The sequence below is a fragment of the Phasianus colchicus genome, chromosome 1 (genome assembly GCF_987193195.1).
Source record: "Phasianus colchicus chromosome 1, bPhaCol1.hap1.1, whole genome shotgun sequence".
Taxonomy (NCBI): Eukaryota; Metazoa; Chordata; class Aves; order Galliformes; family Phasianidae; genus Phasianus; species Phasianus colchicus.
The window spans coordinates 18,369,653-18,387,856 of record NC_143436.1 but is presented as its reverse complement, the minus strand read 5'-3'; the positions used below and the strand labels follow the sequence as shown (position 1 = coordinate 18,387,856).

The 18,204-nt window shown below is 36.9% G+C and overlaps 1 long non-coding RNA gene across 1 annotated transcript; it reads right to left on the bottom strand.

Moving 5' to 3' along the window:
• Positions 1-351: 351 nt before the first annotated feature.
• Positions 352-8,371, bottom strand: LOC149919429 (uncharacterized). Its single transcript, XR_016463570.1, has 3 exons — positions 8,323-8,371; positions 4,326-4,446; positions 352-537 (listed from the first exon to the last, which is right to left on the bottom strand). It is a non-coding gene; the product is annotated as an uncharacterized LOC149919429 (long non-coding RNA).
• Positions 8,372-18,204: the final 9,833 nt, after the last annotated feature.

Sequence of the window (18,204 nt, the reverse complement as noted above, 5' to 3'; positions counted from 1 at the left end):
CATGTCATGCTTGTCTTGGTCTCTTCCAAAAATTATAATGTCATCATAAATATTCAAAGGCTCTATACACCTTGCATGCCTTGTTAATTAAACCTTGATATTTCTCAGGTACCGATGAAATTCCAAGCATCAATCTTCTATAACACTGTGTTTTTTGCATGTGTTGCAAAGTTTGCTCATTTTGTATTCAGCTTCAAACTCAACCAAGTATTTGGAAAGAATGTGAAGACTTTACCGAGTTCTCACTTGAATGCTGCTCACAGTTGAAAATCTGAAGGCCCTGAGTAAGGAAAACTCACACATAGTCTTAGAAGACAGTGATAAGTTTAGTAGTATAATACGTTTCCCTTATTGAAAATTGTGGTAATTCATACTTGGCATTTTATGTAGGTTTTTTGCATATTTCAGCCTGAAATTATCAGAATAATGCTTTTGCAGAGTGCAATCAAGTTCCTGTTAGTACTACTCTTCTTTGCATTTAGATTTTAAGTTCCTCAGAAAAATGAGATTCCTCTCAGCAAAACATCCTTAACTCAACTGCAAAAAGAAAAAAAACAAAACAAAACAAAACAAAATCTACACTAATTCATGCACTTAAATTTATACACGTATTTGACGACATGCATGAAAACAAGTAACAGAGGAAAAGACTGACTCTGGGATTCACCACTCACTAGCTCCCACTAAATAGCTTTGGGAACAGCAGGTTGAGTTCCAGCACAAGTACTTGGTCTCTACATAACAGGCAGGTTCAGCCTTGATTCTCATCAGCCATATCTAACTTAACGAAATATCTCACACTAAGAGATCCACTGGTAAACAACCAAAATTGGAAGTACTCTGGTTGTAGCACCTTTACAATGTGCTATTTTGTAACAATCAACTTATTTTCTTGTTTGGACAAGTCATGCAACCTCTGTAACCTTTTCCTTGGAAGGAGAATTTAATATAAACTCTGTAGATATATTTCTGAAGTTCCAAATAATAACTTTTCTATCCAAGAGAAAAGTAGCCCTCAGGGTTAAAATTTCAATAGTTTGTCAAAAGTCATTTCTTCTCACAATTAAATCCACTCACTATATTTGTGTATACACAGACATACATATCATAGCCACTATTTCACATACAAACACACACACAATCATATACTAGTTTTACATTTTAAAGAACTATAGGTTACTCGAATTTCAAATTCAATGTTAGATGAAGATTGGTGCATTCAAAATGTACACAACATATAAATCAAGAATCTGGGGAGGTCTGATGACCTAGAATAGTTTTATAGAAAATAAAAACACAACTAGAAATAAATATTATGAGATCATTCTCTTATTCTTTCACATGCATTGGAAGACCACCTTCAAGAGGCACTTTCTTAGATACACATTTGACAACTGTAACAAAATAGAGCTTAATTTTCTGTAAGTCTGTTCATCCAAACTATGCCTCAAAGCACTTTATGGGGATGCAATAGCAGAGGGAGTGAGAAATTAAAATTTGGTTTTACAATGGAGTGACTGCAAAACAGTTCTGTGGTGATTTGTTTCCTGTGTCTCACTGATCTCATAACAAATCTGCTTAGGTTAGCTTAGTTTATGAATAACATATTGATTTATTTCCTAACTACAGTGCTGCAAACTCCATCTAGACCCTGTAAATCAAATCAAGCTGAGTTATTTTCTGTTTATGCTTTTTCAAGACTAATAAAAGATTCTAAGAAAGGGGAAAAATCATGCTCACAGTGCAACTTAATCCCTCAGTAGCTATTCTCTAATTAACAGAGATGTGAAGAACTGTCTGCAGCATAAAGCTAAACCTAGTTTTTCTGGTATCTTTTTCCCCAATGTACACTTTCATCTTGATTTAGCTTTTATAGTCTCCAAAGAAAAGATTTTTCTTGCTCTTAACTCCTCCAAATACTCAGGCATATATTTTCTTTGGACATTAGTTGTGTTTTAACATTACAAAGTACTTCTTAACAGGAATTAAAATTCCCTTGAATATCAGTTTAGTAAAAACTATGTTCTCTGAGAAATATTACCAAATTTTACCAAATTTCTAAATCTATCAGATGTTTTGTAGACCACACATCATGACAAGCCCTTCCATCAAAAACGTGCAAAACGGTCAGGGTAGGCAATGAAAGAGCAGTGACAGAAAGAACAGATAGAGAAGAACCTTGATCTAAAAGGAGGAACAATCACAGCATCTAGATGTGTGGTGATTCACCTATTTTGTTTGCTGTATAGACCATTCTGTGGGCATTGTAGTGTGGCAGGTATTATTCTACAGTGATCTGAAACACAAGAAGACCTCACAGCCAGATTTTGGAAAGAGTTTCCATGGACAGCCTGGAAAAAGACTTAGGTATGGTAGTGATAGTAACACAAAGACCCCCGAGCTATTAACATCAACAGAAGTCAAGTATGACAGCAGCTTGTCTTATTATGAGCAGAACTCAGGAGTGCATAATTGTTACAAAAGTGAGATGAATGCATTGCATAAATTATGCAAAGTCCAGACAATTAACAATACTGGTTATTTTGGTACTAACACACAGGGAGAATTGTTTAAATAATTTTATGACTGTCACAGATAGTATGTATAATTTTAGGAAATTGGTATCTTCTTTCAGTACTACTAAATATAAAATGGAGGCTGAATCTTTATTTTAGAGTTTTGTGATTGAGAATAGTTTTCAGAGTATAGTTTTTTTTTGTTTTATTTTGTCCATAATGTATAGATAAATAATAATAAAGATTATAAATTTGGTGTCATTGGTTGCAATTTGTACTATATTGTAATTTACATCTAAAAAAATAAATTACATAAAACACATTGCAGAAACTTAAAATGTTTACTCTCTGATTAGTCAGTTCAGAAACAGTCAGATCACAGTCAGAAACATTCAAGAATTTTAACCTATCCCAAATCAACACACTCAAGATCTCAGAGTGCCAGCTCCCTAGTCTTCATCTAGCATTTTTATCAACATAGTTTTTATCGAGCAGATGATAATCCAAGTAACTTTTACAAGGAATTATTTTCTCACTGAGAAAGTGTGATCTGAGATGAAATACAGTTTCATTGTTATGAAGCCTTCTGGGTAGAATCAGGCCTGAAATGCAGAACTACGCAGGCTTTGCCTGAATCTTCTCTGTCTAGAAAACACACCGCTGTCTGATTTTTTTGCAGTTAGTTTGTTGTGGCTTTTTTTTTTTTTTCTTTCCCTTTGAAACCTTCCCTGTGTATACCATATGCAAAACATTTTAGGGAGAAGTAGTATTGGAGTGAATAATGTTCTGTAGTTATTCACATTATCAACGTATGACACTGCAATGACAGGAAGGAATATAATCTATTTTCCTGCATTTGATATCACTTGGTATCATAACCAGTACTGTAAATAACATTGTAAGAACGAACTTAAGAATTACTATAGAAGAACAGGCCAATCATTCACCAAACAATACCAGAAGGGAAAATTTCACTCAGAGGGTGGTGACACACTGGAACAGGTTGCCAAGAGTGGTTGTGGATGCCCCATTTCTGGAGGCATTCAAGGCCAAATTGAATGTGGCTCTGGGCAGCATGGTCTAGTTGTTGGTGACCCTGCACATAGCAGGGGGGCTGAAACTAGATGATCACTGCGGTCCTTTTCAATCTAGGCCATTCTATGATTCTATGAAAATTATATATGAACAAGGCAGAAAATTCTGAGTTACAATTCAATTCAGCTAGCTGTTGTTGTAATTTTGTTTCTCTCCTTTTTTTCTATTTTTTCATTTTCTCCTCAGAGTACTTCCAGGCTTCCATTGGCACCTGCAGGACAAGATCTTCTCATTTAATGCAACTAAGAAGAATGAATTGGTGCTCCAATAAAATGGTTTCAGGTCCCACATACTAAAAACTTGTGCTTATTTTGCTCAAATCAGACTGGAATATCAAAGTGTATTTTATATCACTATATTGTTTTTAAGTTTTGAGAGAGTTTTTTCCTGTGATTTTTTTTTTTTTTTTTTTTTTTTTTTTTTTTGTTATTGTTGTTGAAGTTTAGTTGCTTGAGTAATGCATGATTATTGTGAAGGTTTAAGTATTCTGTTTGCTTTGCTACTATGCATCATTAGCATACAAATAATTCTAAGTAAAGATAATTGAATGTAACATGAATAAATCTTTATCACTTAGGGATTATGCTGTGGAAAAATTTATTTTACTTTTTATGTCTGACAGCATTTGTACATGCTGAATATGAATGTCATCACGACTTTCAGAAGTATTCATGCAGGCTGCTGCAACATTAGTGACTTCAGAAAATAACTTACCTCATTATGACTGGAGGTCTGGGACTTATACACAATCTTCCTTAAATAAGATTTAAGACATCTTTGTTTTGTGAGATATATGAGAGAGAAAACCTTGATTGGTTGGTAGTAATGGAGACACCTGTATAAAGAATAATAGTTAATTAGATTAATTTTGAGTAGTATCTGGGAACACTAATTCTTGTATTCTTCCTGCTAATATGATGGGGGATGTGGATACTGCATATATATGTATTCTTATCTGATATTTACCAGATATCTTGCTGAACGTCATGCAAAACCACCAAGAACTGAAGAAAAGCTTTTCAATATTTCCAGAAAACACTGGATCAGATTCCTAAAATAGATCAGTCATCTGGGAAATTAAGTTAGGACTTCTTATGGAATCATAGAATCCTTAGAGTTGGAAGGGACCTTTAAAGGTCAGCTAGCTCAACCCCCCTGCAATGAACAGGGACACCACAGCTAGATTAGGTTGCCCAGGGCCTGATCCAGCCTAATCTCTAGCAGGGGGCATCAACCACATCTCTGGGCAACCTGTTCTAATGCCCCACCACTCATTGTAAAACACATCTTCTTTATATCTAAGCTAATTCTACCTTCTTTAAGCTTGAAGCCATTTACCCTTGTTCTGTTGTCACAGACCCTGCTAAAGAGTCTGTCCCCTTCTTTTCTCTAGCTCCCCTTTAGGTATTGAAAGGCCGCTATCAGATCACCTCTGAGCCTTCTTTTCTCCAGGCTAAACAGCCCTCGCTCTCTCAGCCTGTTCTCATAGGAGAGGTGTTCCATCCCTTGGATCATTTTTGTGGCCCTCCTCTGGATGTGCTCCAACAGGTCCATGTCTCTCCTGTACTGAGGACTCCACATCTGGATGCAGTACTCCAGGTGAAGTCTCACAAGTGCAGAGTAGAAGGGCAGGATCACCTCCCTTGCCCTGCTTGCCGTGCTGCTTTTGATGCAGCTCAGGACATGGCTGGTTTTCTGGGCTGCAAGGGCACATTACTGGATCATGTCTAGCTTCCCACCCACAAGTTCCCTCAGGTCTTTTTCAACAGGAATACACTCAATCCTTTCATCTCCTAGCTTGTATTGGTAGCGAAGATTGCCTTGAGCCAGGTGCAAAACCTTGCACTTGGGTTTGTTGAATCTCGTGAGATTCACCTGGGCCACTGCTCAAGCCTGTCCAGGTCCCTCTGGCTGGCATCCTGTCCCTCTGATGTGTTGACCATATCCCACAGCTTGGTGTCATCCGCAAACATGCTGAAGGTGCACTTGACCCCACTGTCAATGTAACTGATGAAGATATTAAAGAGTATCAGTCCCAGTACTGATCCTTGGGGAACACTGCTCATCACTGATCTCCATTCAGACATTCAGCTATTGACCACCACTCTCTGGACCAAGTCCTGCAGTCAGTTCTTTGTCCATTGAGCAGTCCACCCATCAAATCCATATCTTTCCAATTTGGAGAGAAGAATGCTGTGGAGTTGTGAGAATCCTTCTTTGTTTCTTGGCTCAAAGCTTGCTTCCTGAGGTATTTCTTGTGATAAAATTCTGATTGATTTATTGAGGAGGCAAGTGAAGGGTGCTACCGTGTAACAATTGACATCCCTCTGGGAACATTTGAAAGCCCCTTCCTCCAGATCTGCTTGCCTCTGGAAGAGTGCTCAGGAGTGTTTACTGGTGGAAGATCTGGCCTGTGACTAAATAGCTCCAGCTTGGTATGGGAAAACTGGGGAATGATACCATCGTGTCCTGTGAAAAAACAGTATTCAGGTGGGCATCCCTGTTCCCTCTTATCTATTGGCAAGGACCAGAAGATGGGAACAAAGGAGTTTCTGCTGAGATCCCAGAGCCAGAAGCTGCTACTCCGAGGAGAGCTGACTCAACCACTTTGGATTTGAGCTGTCACTCCAAAGACAGCTGACTCGACCACTTTGGACTTATAAATAAATTGGTACTACCATTGAAAAGGGGCCATCATCGCCGTGGTCGCCGTCATCAACAGAATAACAATGCCCGACGACCCACCACTGCTGAAGATCAATGACTGAACTACGAACCATGCTGGATCCATAGTGGTGACTATCTCCCTCTTGCTTCCTATAAAGACTGCTTGCTTCTTCTTTCCTACCTTTTCTATCACCCTCCTTCCCTTCCCCATTACCTTAATTCATAATAGCATCTGTCCTTCCCTTCCCCATCTCCCTGATTATGATCTGTAATAAACATTTGAACCGTTGTTTCTTAATCTCACTTCAAGTATACAGATATTAGAAGAACTTCCTCTCCCTCCTATAAATTGGAGTGAGACAGGGGTACATTATTAAAGGCCTTACTGAAGTCCAGATAGATGACATCAGTGACTCTTCCTTTGTCAATTTCACTGCAGTTTGTCATTATAAAAACTGACCCATATAATTTATATGGCATTCAGTCCTTCCATTTCCTTAGATAACAATATACACGTTAATCAAAAGTAACCACGAACATTCTCAACTGCTAAAAAATTACAATACAGCACTTTTTCTCATGGAACCTTAATATAGCCTTACTCACCTACTGTTATCTGTAATGTAACCAGGTTTATTCCTGAGTTCTTATGTTCTGCATTGCTAACAGAACAAATGTAGAAATGAAAATGATGTCCAAAAATATCAGAGAGACACATTGCGTATAGATTAGAGACTGAGATGTAGATTGATTTAAGATAACAGAAGTACTACAAAACCAAAACCAAACAGATGTCTGTCTTTATTATCTTTTGTAAAAACACATAAAAATGCTTCTGTTAGAATAGTTGAAAAATACCATCTTAACTAGTTGGAAAGGTCATAGAACATGTCATGAAATAAAATGAAGTCAGTCACAATAAATTCTAACAATCTTTTTAGAACCCCATATTGAAATAAATTAAGATTTTGGGGGTAATTATCACCATGCTTATTGAATCAAGTCACAACTAAAACTAAGTGGTGTTTCACTACAGGAAAGCAGCACTTACAGTCTTTACTTTAAAATAGGAAACATGCACAGAAAAACAAAATGAAGCAAAACAAAAAAACCCAGGGAGGTTAAGGTTCTTGCTGTAAAAGTCAAATAATTGGCTTGTCTTAATCCAATGTTATTTTGATTACCACAATAGCTTCTTTGCTAGTAACACACCCTTTATTTTTCTGACAGTAGCAATCATGGCACTTCTCTATTGAGATCTGTAGATGCTCCAAGTATTTTTTCTCGGCATTGCCACAGAAGAGAAAGTTACACTTTATATGTCAGATTTTTACATTAGCTTATATTTTATTTAAAGCAAGCATGTAATTATGTTATAATGACCTTAATAAGGTCCATGAGAGATTTTTAATTTACTTCAAAATGAGCAAGATAGCATCCAGAATGTTTAATCACTCCTTCTAATCTCCTGTGGTGAGTCAGACCAGCAGTACTTTTGTCTCAAACTGTAGCAGTGGCAGCCATCAAAGGAAATGGGTGTAAGAGTTATGCAATATAGTATGCTGTCCCTGTGGCATGTCCTCACAGACTCCAGCAGCCAGTCCTGAAGGGGACTGAGGTTGCACTTGAACTACATCTTTAACAGTCCCTTCAGAATTGAATACCTATGAATTTGTTAATCTTTCACAGTTTATTGTCAATGTTGAGATTCACAAATTTTTCAGCAAGAGTCTTACAGTTGAATTACATGTTGGGAGAAAATATCTTGCATTTTATTCATTTTTTTAATTGCAGTCTGTTTATTTCAGTGCCTGGAGTCCTTGAGACAAGCTATGTAAAACTTTGAATAAGCTTCTTCCTTAGAGTGAGAATATTACACACCAGTATAATCAATGTACAGTCAGTGTCCACACTGCATACTCACGTCCATACTGCATACTCACAGACTTTTAATCTGTTATTTAGTCACTTTATATGTACCACGAAACAGTTCAGCTTCTTAAAGAACTTCAGCTAACAGATGACATTAAAAGCTTTTCAGAACCTTATAACAAGTACTTTATAACAATCCACTCATCTGTCTACATGATCCTTCACTGCACCGAACTCAAGAAGTTCCTCTTGCGTCTATGAAACAGCAGTTTGTGACACCATTCCATTATGACATCTACAAATAATGTGTCTATTATAGAAATTTGTAGTCTATTAATATTACATGACACTTTTAGAAAAATTAACATCAAGTTTTTTGCCTTGCTGTTCATATATTAAACTGAACTCAGTACTTAGAGGATGCCTACAGTAGTTATTAGCTAAGCTAATAAGGTTGTTCCAGAAGTAATGCCCCATATTTATTTCAATGGAAACTGCAACAGATACAAAGAGAAAATAACATGACTTGATACAGCAAATTCTCAGCTACAAAACACTCTTCAATGTAGTCACAACCACTAGCTATGCTTTTGTGCCAATGATGCACATGCTGTGCTCATACAAATTTGTATGGCCAATCAGAAGGCTTGTCTTTCATGTTGCTATTGCCACTGCTGAAATGCACTATCCACAGCCTCACTGAGCTCACATGCAATGCTGGGTTCCCATAAGCATCCAACAAGCATCAACGAATGTAAATAGATGCAATTTTTTCATTATGGATGAATTCAGTTTCACTCCTTTGCTTCATACACATTTACATGTCAGATATGTCAGATGCTGTTTTGTCAGGCTGCCCTCTACTGCCATCGGTCACACAGCAACAAAATGTCACAGAATCTTTGTGGAAAGGTTCAACTTCTACTTCCATATCAATATCCTCCGCTGACAATGTGGGTCAATAAAATAAAATATGAGGAATTACCTTTAGAGCAGCCTTTGCATTTCAGATATGATCTTCTTGAGCACTTTTGATGGCATTCACTCAGACTCTGTAGGTTTTTGCATACACTTTATCAATTTTTTATTTTTTTTTTTAAATTTATATGTTCTTATCAGACATTTCCTTAAAGGAAGTTTTTGAGCTTTTACAGAAAAGTAATGCAATTAGCTTATTTAAGTTTTTATTTCTATCTTACATTTGAGTGATTTTTCTTCACTTCAATCTCCAATTTGTTCCATCAGTTCTCTGGAAGACTTCTTTATTCTGATGAGTTCTTATTGTTAGGTCTTTTATTTTTCTTTACAGAATCATAGAATCATAGAATCACAAGGTTGGAAATGACCTGTAAGATCATCCAGTCCAACCATCTTCTCATTACCATTGCTACCACAAACTAAACCATATCTTGCAGCTCCTCATCCAGGCACCTCTTGAACACCACCAGGGGTGGCGACTCCACCACCTCCTTGGGCAGCCATTCCAGTGCCTGACAACCCTCTGAGAGAAAAAGTTTTTCCTCATGTCCAACCTAAACCTCCTCTGGTACAACTTGTGGCCATTTCCCCAGGTCCTGCTCGTTGCCTGGGAGAAGAGGCCAAACCCCTCTTCACCACAACCTCCCTTCAGGAAGTTGTAGAGTGCAATGAGGTCTCCCCTGAGCCTCCGCTTCTCCAGACTAAACAATCCCAGCTCCCTCAGCCGCTCCTCATCAGGCTTGTACTCCAGACCCCTCACCTGTTTTATTGCCCTTCTCTGGACACATCCCAGGACCTCAATGTCTTTCTTGTAGTGAGGGGCCCAAAACTGAACACAGTACTCAAGGTGCGGCCTCACCAGTGCTGAGTACAGGGAGATGATCACCTCTCTGCTCCTGCTGGCCACACTATTTCTAATGCAAGCCAGGATGACATTGGCCCTCTTGGCCACCTGGGCACACTGTCAGCTCATGTTCAGCCGATCATCAACCAACACCCCCAGGTCCCTTTCCTCTTCACAGTCATCCAGCCACTCGTCCCCAAGCCTATAACTCTGCATGGGGTTGTTGTGGCCAAAGTGCAGGACCCGACACTTGGCCTTGTTAAACCTCATCCCATTCACCTCAGCCCAGCGATCCAGCTTATCTAAGTCCTTCTGAAGGGCCTCCCTACCCTCAGGCAGATCCACACCACCTCCCAGCTTGGTGTTATCTGCAAACTTACTGAGGGTACACTCAATCCCCTCACCTAGGTCATCAACAAAGATATTAAACAAGATAGGCCCCAGTACCAACCCCTGGGGGACACCACTTGAAACAGGACACCAGCTGGACTTAACTCCATTAACCATTACCCATTGGGCATGGCCCTCTAGCCAGTTCCTTACCCAAAGAAGGGTATACCTGTCCAGGCCACGGGCAGCCAGTTTCCGCAGGAGAATACTGTGAGAGACCATGTCAAAGGCTTTGCTGAAGTCTAGGTAGACTACATCAACAGCCTTTCCCTCATCTACCAGTCTGGCCACCCAGTCATAGAAAGAGATGCAGGTTTGTCTTTACATTTGACTTGCTCTGCTAATATTTCATTTAACTTGCAGACTGCATTTTCTATTTCATTTTTCTCAGTTGGACAGAACTTTTTGTTTTTGATCGACTTCTTATTTCTAATTGTGTTTTTTTTTTATTATTATTCTGAAGAATAAAAATGTAGTTAACAATATGTTGCATTTTTTTTTTTCTTTTTTTTTCTTGTGCTGTCAGAATCTCTTTTGGTAAATGTCATTTAATTTGATTTTTAATAGACTGTCTTTATGTTATCTTTTGCAGCTAAGAAAAGGAGTACATAAAAGTCACTAGTGGTTTAGATTCCCTCTGGACTGTTGCTATTCTGGTGTAAATCAGCTATTGGTAGGGAGCATCTCCTTTCTAAAATCCTCTTCCATCCATGTCTGTAATAATGTCCTCACTCATTTTGGTCTCCAAATGCTTCTCTTCACTTTACTCTTCCTGTATGAAAATTTGTGTGTCACCCTTTGTCTCCACTTTGTTTCTCCACTTTGTGCATACTTCTGTCTCTCTTTTTCTGTATCCTCACATGTGTTGTTATTTGGTAGCTTTATGTGACAAGCAGCTGCCCCATGTCAGATCAGAGCCAAATCCAGACAGCTGCAGAAATGACCTGCTGCTGGGCAAAGCCCAGTCAGTGAGTGACACTGGTTATGCTTCTGTGAGAGCAGATTTAAGAAAAGGAAAAACAGCTCTTCACAACAGCAACCGGGAGAGAGAAGTGAGAAACTGTAGAGAGAAGCAGCATGCAGACATGAAGGTCAGTGCAGAAAGAGGGCACGAGGTGCTCACTGTAGAGAGGAGCAGAAGCTCTGTACAGACCAGGAGAGGCTCAAAGTGGAGCAGGCCATCCCCTGGCAGCCTATGGGCACAGCGCAGAGCAGATCTGCATGTGCAGTCATGTATGTATGCACAGTGTAGCAGTGGATGTGGCCCAAAGAGCTGAGGGAGAGCCCCCTCTGGAGCAGGGCTCAAGCTAGATCTGCAGCCTGTGAGGACCCATGCTGGAGCAGCCCACTCCTGAAGGATGGGCCCTGTGGTAAGAAGCCACTGGAGCAGTACTTGAAGAACTGCAGCCTGTGAGAAGCCCATGTAGCATCAGTTTGGGAATGATAACATTTCATGTGAGGAACCCCACAGTGCAGCAAGGACCGAGAGTGAACACTGAATGACAGAGACACAGTGTTTATGGGTTGACCACAGTCCCTGTTCCCCTGCACTATTCAAGGAGATGAGGTTGAAGAGAGTGGATAGGGGGAAGGCATTTGATTGTTGTTTTTTTTTACTTCTCAGTGCTCTAATCTGATATCAAAAGGTAATCAATTGTATCAGTCTCCCTGTGCAAAATGTTTTGTTCATGACGATATCTTTTGACTGATCTCTCTGTCCTGATCTCAATCCATGAACTTTCATTATATTTTCTCCCCATCTTTTTGAGTAAGGGGAGTGAGAAAGGAGTGTGGTGGTACTTAACTGTCCATTAGTTTGAAAACACCACAACTTCATGTCTCCATATTTATCTCCTGCCTCCAGTGGCTGCCAGGCTTTCTTGAGCATCATAGTGACTGGCTGAAGTTTTGGAGGACAATGGGTTTTTTAGTTCAGTTTCAGAGCTGGATGGAACCAACTGTGACCTGCACAGCTCGTGGTCTCCACTCACATAAATCATCCTTCAGCCACTTGCTTTCAACACTTGCCTATTTTGCCCAATGCACATCCACACTGACAATTATCAACCTGCAAGTGAAGTTGCCTACTGTTTTTATAAAAGCCTCTCTTTTTTTACCATTTGCTGCTTTGCACTTTATCGCCTCTGCAAACAACCTCTTTTCATGTGTTATGTTGTTACTTTTTAGCAATAGATACTTGTAAGAATTGTGTGCAATACAGATTTTGTAGTACATTCTGATGTACTTATTTGGAATCATATGAATGACATAAAAAATGCAACTAGGTAGCTTGTTGTCTGTTTCTGTGTTTCTGATAAATGAGGAGGGGAAGGAGGGAGGAGAAAGAGAATCAAATGCTCCTGTGGAAACAGAGCATGAATAGAAATGAAGGAAATACATCACAAACGCTGCGGTTTCAAGTGTAACAGGGCATGGGTGTCCCTTTCTTCCCTTTTGGGGAGAAGGAAAGAAAAACGACCCAATTAAGATAAGGAGAGATAACAAATTTACTACAAATGGTAAAAGAACGTAAGATAATAAGAAAGAGACTTACAATTAATAACTCAAATGGGAGAGAGAGGAAGGCTACAACCATGCTGCTGCTCGTCATGCTGCCAGAACCTGAAATTCTCACCCTCATCACTCAGGATCAGAGATCATGTGGAAATGTAGTAAAGTTCCATGATGTGTCCTAGAAAAACAGAATAAACAGCTGATCATTTAAAATGCTGCAATTTTATTTTATTTATCTAATTGACCAAGTTATTACCAAATAGAGGCCTGAATTTGAGTAAAGAAATCAGCAATGGCTAACAGCAGTCATGATCCTGTCATCATGGCTGATATATGTGCCACATTAAGTCTTCCAACATGATTCCTATTTAGAGTTGATCTTGCACCTCTTCACAACCTATAGAAGCAATAGCAGTTTGCAGCTGAAAATGTATACCAATATAACATTATTACAATCAAAACAATGAAAAGAAAAAATAAATCACGTTTTTTTTTTAAAAAAAAAAAAAGAAAGAAAGAGAAAAGAGTTTCTGGGATATTCACTATCTGGAATAATTGAATATTTAACTATTTATACAGTCTGAAATGGCTAGAATCCTTTCAAAATGTATAGACATACCTGAAAACTTCTCCCAATGACCCTGAGACATGTACCAGCAGAGATGTCACTGCTAATCAAAGAGAACTAAAGAATTCTTGCATAAGAACTGAAACAAGATTCAGTGTTTCACTGTGCAGATTTTAAGCAAAGCAGTAAGTTAACATCATTAAGAGAGAGCATAATTGATGTAAACATTGAATTAAATCTTAGGAATACAGAAATAATAATATAAGGAAAAAAAGTTTTTTGTTTTTTTTTTTTTTTAAAAAAAGAATAAAAAGGAAAGAAAGTTATAAAACAGGTAAGCTTTATGTTTTGAAATTTCCAGTATGTAGGCAAGGAATATGTACTATTTTCATAATTTAAATTATGAGAAAATACCTTCCTCCAAATTAGAAGTCCATGATTTCTAATGTAAGAAAGAGATAACGTTAAACAGGGATTGAGTAGTCCTAAATTATCAGCTGTGACTGGCTTTGAAGCCACCAAAAAATGACTCTTAAGACAAAAAGAACTACTGACCCAGTGACAGCTTTGGTTTTTATTTAATGCGTGCTATAAGCTATAATCTTTTGCAATACAGTATAAAAGCTCAATATCTAAGTATCCTTAAAAAGATACAGTACGTGGCTTAACAGAATTTTTCATGGAAGCATTTCCCCATCCCACTGTTAGGCAGTGAGTGAACAGCTTTGTGGTGCTGAGCTGCCTTCTGGGTTAAATTCAATATACATACAGTACAAGATATAAGAAACCATTTAAGCTTACTCTGCTATAATGAAGAATAGTTATTCAGTTAAAGAATGAGAAAAAAATTCAGCGTACAAGTACATTTCTTCTCATTATGATATCTCAGTAAAATTACTATAATTTTCCCTTTCAGTCAATGCACTGATGAAAAAAAATGCACCATGAGTAGCTAAAAGTAAGCAACTGTGCTCAGAGCACAGGAAAATAATCTTTTATTCTTGCCAACCAGTTCAATGTGTCAATAATAATGATTAAACAGACAATTTGTAAATATGATTCAAATAGGTATAGCAATTATAATTTGGTAAGTAGTCTCAAACCATTATACTGAATATAAATGCAATTTCAAGATTTTTTTATATGGTTCCCTAAAGATATGGGAGGTCTAAAGATGTCTATCATTATCAATTATGTATTCTAAATATTTGTATTTATGAAAAATCTCAACAAAATTGATATCTTCATTGATTCCTTAGAAATTAGAACAGTGATTTCTCCAGAAGAAAATGATACTGTTTGGGAGGGCCTCCATACTTGTAATAACTGCCTATTATGGATAATATGTATTATACCTTTATTTCAGTAGTCTTTCTGCACAGCTAGCCAATACTAGGCTTCATAATTGCTCTGTGATATCATCTCTAGGAAGTTCCTCAATAATTAGCACAGATTTAAAAGACATTTAATGTAAATAGTCTCCAAAGTATAAGCTTCTAAATTTGAATTAATTTAATATATATTTGAAGACTTTTTACTGAAAAGACTTTGGTAAGTTATTTTATTTCAATGCAGATGCTCTTATTACTAACATAAGTGCTTTTATCTATCATATGTGTATACATTTCTGTAAAAATTCTGTTTAAACTCAACAGGAAAGTATTGTCTTTCAGTCTCATAGGAATTTGGGTAAGATTAGAATATTTGCTTCTTCATCTTACTTCTTCTTTACATAATTTTGTTATTTTATATACAGTTAAAAGGCTGTGAAGTTCTATATATCGTCTCTTTGACTCAAATGCTAAGCTTTGCTGAATTAGTGCATTTTTTCTTTTTTTTCTTTATGTTGTGTTAATCTACTGAAATAATTACTTTAAACTGTTTTTAGTAGCTGCTCATGTTTTATGAATTATCTATTCAGTGATCTCCTGTAGCCTTAACTAGTATTTAAAGAAATTACTGGGAACAGAGAAAACAGAGAAAACTATTATTTTTATTTTTATTTTTTCTCCCCATTTAACATATTCCATTGCCTTTGTGTCTGTGTAAAGTTTACAAATTGATGCAACTTATCGCTGGTGAGCATCTTTGACACTGCAATGCCCCCAAATAATTTGTATATCTGGAAAGAGTACACACTTCAGACTCTAAGTTCTAATCATATATTTTAGAATGTACTTTGTGCAAATGGATTATTAGAAGCACCCGATATCAAAAATAATATCTTTGGAACTGTTCAGGTAATCTTCACTACTTGACATCCACTGCAGAGTAGTTAACTGATGTTAACACTGCTACAGAGCAAGCATGTAAGTGACTACATTTTCGTTCTAAGTTCTAAAAACTGTTCCTTTCACTGAAATTTGAGAGGATTCTCTCTATCCTGAAAGGCTCTGGAAGTCTCCTGTTAAAGTTGTAGTAAGGTTGACAGGGCCTCCAGAAATCCTCTTTTTGTGATTTAATTTCATTATTTTTAGAAAGACACTCATATATTTGGTTTGAATCTTTCATATTAAATAAAGAATTTTTAGTATCCTTAATAGCTGCTCTTGTTTTTCATGTTGAAAGAATTATCTATGGTCCTGTAGTGTTCAAACTAATTTTAAAAAGGTTGAAAATCTGAACTCATATTTATCTACTCAAATTAAGACACTTTTTTATTTACAGTTTATTTTAGGGATGTCCTCATTTTAGATATGTTTAAGCATTGTACTCACTCAAATAGTAGTCATACAGTTTTCTGGAATGACTTTAGTAATCTGCAAAAATCAGGTAAGAAAACAAATACGCATAATCGTATCTAAAGTTATCCTTGCAATTGTTGCAAATGAGAAGGAAATTTAAGTGGAAAGTAAATGCTGATAGAGAAAGGGAAAGGGAAGAGAAAGTGTACAATTGCTTCCTAACTGAAGAGCCAGTGAATCAACAACCATGAAAAGTTTAGCTAAACGGTGATTTATATAATATTTTATGAACTACTGTGTATTGAGTCTTGGGAAGGTTTAAGCCAACTGTTTGTACTGGAGGAGAGCTTGGAAAGGAAGTGGAACAACCTAGAGTCAATCAGTTGCAATCTGGGAAGGCAGTTTGTTGCTTATTAGTAGATACTTTGAATGTTTATACACTACTTCATGATCTGTGCTCAGTAGCTGCAGAAATAACAGCAGCCTGGAGCAATGACCATGGAGTGTGACCTGATACCTTCTCTCAGCTTTTGCCAATACATAACATTTTCATGCACTTCCAGAGAACACTTGGTGTAGTTTTTAGATTTCACTTAAATCTAAGTTGTATGACTTTATAATTAGTTTAACACAAATCTACAGGACAACAAAATACCACCAAAACATACATTCAGTTAATGGAACATGGAAAAACATCAGGGTTTCGCAGAGAAATCAGAACTCATCCTAATAAAACTCAATGGGAAGCCTACTCTAATCACACAATTTAATTTTAGTCCTGAGATTAAAATGAGGGAGAAAACTTACAATTCATTAATTCCTGCAGGAAACCACATCCAGGCTTAAGATTAAATAAATAAATAAAAATAAAACACGAAAGTGAAACAAAAAAATATCTGAAATTAAATATAAATTACACATTTTTAACATAAAATAAAACCACAGTTACTTTTGAAAAACAAGGCTTGCTTCCTTAATGCTGTCATGGGTAAAAATATACATTATTTCAAACATTTTTACCCTTATAGACCACAAAATCAAAATTAAATGTATCTGTACAAGGCAATTTATTCAGTAGCTTTAAGATGGTTTGCTGTCTTAATGGTCACAACTGGTACACATTTATTAAACATACAACAGACACTCAAGTATAAATGGAATAGAAGATGTAAACAATAAATTTCATCCTTTTAAGTTAAAAAATATATTCACCTTGTTTATTTTAGTAATAATAATACATAGTAAAATGTCACACAGCTCTCTCAATACAGAATCCTGCATAGTATTTAGTCAACAGTCTTAAAATTTTTTTGCTATGAGTCAGAAATTTATCACAAAATTCCATCCCTACTTTTATCTGTGAAGTTATAAAATTCCAAGTACTTTACATTTTGTTAGAATCCTCTTATCGTAGTGTTTTTGTTTGTTTGTTTGTTTGTTTTTTGGTGTTTTTTTTTTTTTCCCATGTTTTATCTGTGGGATAAAATAAATAAATTAATAAGGTTCAAAGAACATTTGAACTTCCAGAAAGGGACTTTCTTGATAGACTACACAGTTTTAAACTACCATTGTTCTGGGACTGAGAAAAGCCACATTAGGTACATGTCTGGGAGAGGAGAAATAGCAAGAGGTTTGATTTAATATTAACCAGCTTAAGAGAACACTTTCTCTATAAATTCAGTGTAAGTATTTGAGGAAATGATTTATTCTTTCTAAATTAAGTTGGACAGCTTCATCCATTCCTAAACAAGAGTTCCAGAAGAACGCAGAATTCTTATCTCCATTTGGAATTGAATTCCCTTATACTCCTTCTAAGTTTGATCACCTAAGTAAAAGTCTTATGAAAGAAATCTATCAGGGATCAGAATCTCAAATGCCTCTTCTGTTCCCTCTTAGCTAAGAAACTCCCTCTGGCAGTGACACAGACAGCAAATTGTCAAGACAGCAGCACAACACAAGAAATGGAAAGTGAACAGCTATTCTTGCCAGCCTTCAACTCAGCAGCCACTGCTGCTAGTATCATCAAAAACAGAAAATGAGAGAGGTATTCTTGTTTTCTCTTTCTGTAATTCCCTC